Raw genomic sequence first — 2,932 nt, 5'->3', positions numbered from 1 at the left:
CTATAGAACATCTAGTAACAAGAATATGAAATCGTAAATAGCGAAAAATTCTTGTCTTGCGCGGTCTAAGTCTAAGGAAATAAAAAAAATTCGCTTATACAATTTCATCTACATCGAATTTATATATCAGAATAGCGGATAGAGGCATCATTAAAGGAGTCAGGTCTACTTACTTTATGCTTCTTTCCAATTTTATGGTGGATTTGATAAGAACCCTTTTTGCTTTCTTGATAAATAATCGACAAAAAAAGCGTTTTTTTTTATATAACCTGCTTGTTTTATTATAATTATAACAAGTCCTATATGGAAATGCCCGCTAAAGAGAAAATCTATTTGATTGTCTCTCGGCCAATATCGATTTTTAGAAAGAAAAAACAAGAATTTTCTTCTTTTTTTATTAACATTAAGAAAAAAGAATATAATTAAAATGGAATTGGCAATATAATTTTTATAGACTTTTGAAAGAAAAAAAGGGGGTTTTTTGCAACCGTTATTTCTTATTTCTTGCCTATATCATATCACGGAAACCTTTCGCTTTGGAACGTGGAGAGATGGCTGAGTGGACTAAAGCGGCGGATTGCTAATCCGTTGTACAATTTTTTTGTACCGAGGGTTCGAATCCCTCTCTTTCCGCTCCCTTGGATCATTTGGGACTTTCGAATTGGAAAGAATTCTGACCCCCGGATTTTCTCATAGATAAATGTACGAAACAAATCCAATAAGAAAAAAAAAAACTGAATTTTTACTCCTCGCGTCCAGGATTCCGTCCTGGGTCATTAGATAAGAATCCAAAGATAAAGAGTGAAACAAAGAATATCACTACTGTATAAACAAAAAGTTTGAGAGTAAGCATTACATAATCTCCAAGATTTTTTTTTAAGGAATAGATTACCAGTTTTTCCTTACCACACGGATCCACTAGGATGGTTTTTTTTTTATACCTAAAAATGCAAAAAAGAATTCTTGAAAAAAATTGCAAGAATTCTTTTATAATAAGCACTCTTATCAATAGCAAAAATAGGGTTAGGTGGTTAGGTATTGTGTAGGTACCTTTAGGTACCTGCTCAACCTAGGTGCAGGGGAGTAGAAAGGCTGATCCAAATTTATTGCTGTAGCTACCCATTCAATGTAGAAGAATTTAAATTTTAGAATCGAAGGTTCATAATATAAAAATATAAAACTTCTCGGCTTTTACCCATTTTTAAATTTTTTTGGAATGAACACATCATTCAATTTGGCATACAGAGTACTAAAGATTTCATCGAAAACTTACAGCAGCTTGCCAAACAAAGGCTAATAGAAAAAAGAATAGAGGTATAACAGGCATAATATCCACGATTGGATTGAAAATAGCATAAGCTTCGGGTAATTTGGCAAAGAAAAAACTAGTAGGATAAAGAACAGAATTAAAACAGATACAGGTTAAACTAAGTATATTAGGCATAACAAGCATTTCATTCTTGTAGAGTAAATAATTGGATTTTTCTTGAGTTATTTTTTTAAGGGAAAGAAGGAAAAGGCAGATTCAAAATCTTTTTTCTTCGGACTTTCCCAAACACAAAATACCTCCTTGTATTTGCACTCTCAAATGAGAGTGGAATAAATTCGACTTTCATATAATATCTTAATAGAATTCCATGTAATGATCAATGCATTTTTTTGATTCTATATTATCCGCATGTGTAGAATACTAGCAAGAGAATATCCCTCCTTTTTTATGTAATTGAAATGGTATTGACGAATAACAAATAAACATACTAGTGTTTATTAGTGTCGCATAAAACCCGAAATGGGGCGTGGCCAAGTGGTAAGGCAGCGGGTTTTGGTCCCGTTACTCGGAGGTTCGAATCCTTCCGTCCCAGATTGTTTCTGATGAAACAAACGGTGAAATCATATAGTATTCCGTACGAGACAAAAGTTTATTAAAGAGAATAATGATATCTTATTCTTTCTCAGAAAACATAATAAAGTCTTAAGTCCAGTCAAATTGACTATCTTTATTTTCATGAAAAAATGGGATCTATCAAGCACATTCAGGATATGCCTCTACTATAAAATAAAATCACTTAGTCATATTTTTTTCTTCCTTTTGGTATTCGAGTTGAAGAAGTACGAGAATTCTATAACTACCAAAAACTTTCAATCTTTTCATTGGAATAGTTTATTTAGTTATTATAGTTAATTGTTTTTGGTACTGAAAAAATATATTACTACTAGAATTCTAATTCTAGTAATTAAATTAATTAAACTTTTTTGGAGGTTGATAGTTTATTTATTGAGGAAGAGTCAATCCTTCTTTTCTCACTTCAAGATTGATCATCTCGAGCCATCCGTTGAGGGTGGAAATTTAAGAATAAATAAGTTTTAAGCAAACTTGTTTAGTCGTCTTTTTCAAACTATGTTTCATTCATATGATAGAATTTTAATATGGGTTTAAATAAATTGGATCTTGGCGGAGGCTTCCCGGATAAATACTTACTTTCTTTTATCCATATTGCTCCATAGATAGCAAGTTTTAATTAGTATAAAAAAACTAAACCAATGACTATTCATGATTCCATCCATATTGGATCAATTCTCTATACCACTTTGCAATGAAAAGAGGAATGTTTGTTATGGTAAAACTTCGTTTAAAACGATGTGGTAGAAAGCAACGTGCGACTTGAAGGACATGATCGATTGTGGATTTTTCTATCCATCATTTTCCATAGTAATGAAAATGCTCTTGGCTCGACATAGCCTGTTCTATTCGTTCCGAACCAAATTTGCGCTGGGTTTAAGTAACATAGTACACGATGGAGCTCGAGAGGACAGAATTTTTTTTATCAAGGGAAAGAATCTAGGGTTAGTGAAAACTAATAAATTAGGCCAACTTTGTCAGTCTATCCTTAATATAGAAATAAATCGAAAGGTTAAAATAAGAATAAAGTCC

At 32.1% G+C, this 2,932-nt stretch overlaps 1 non-coding gene across 1 annotated transcript; it reads left to right on the top strand.

Moving 5' to 3' along the window:
• The first annotated feature begins 545 nt into the window (after nucleotides 1-545).
• On the top strand, nucleotides 546-633 carry TRNAS-GCU (transfer RNA serine (anticodon GCU)). The gene has a single exon. It is a non-coding gene; the product is annotated as a tRNA-Ser (tRNA).
• The last annotated feature ends 2,299 nt before the right edge of the window (nucleotides 634-2,932 follow it).

Source organism: Aegilops tauschii, unplaced genomic scaffold (genome assembly GCF_002575655.3).
Source record: "Aegilops tauschii subsp. strangulata cultivar AL8/78 unplaced genomic scaffold, Aet v6.0 ptg000333l_obj, whole genome shotgun sequence".
NCBI lineage: Eukaryota > Viridiplantae > Streptophyta > Magnoliopsida > Poales > Poaceae > Aegilops > Aegilops tauschii.
The sequence above is the reverse complement of the archived record's forward strand: the minus strand, read 5'-3'. Positions and strand labels throughout refer to the sequence as shown.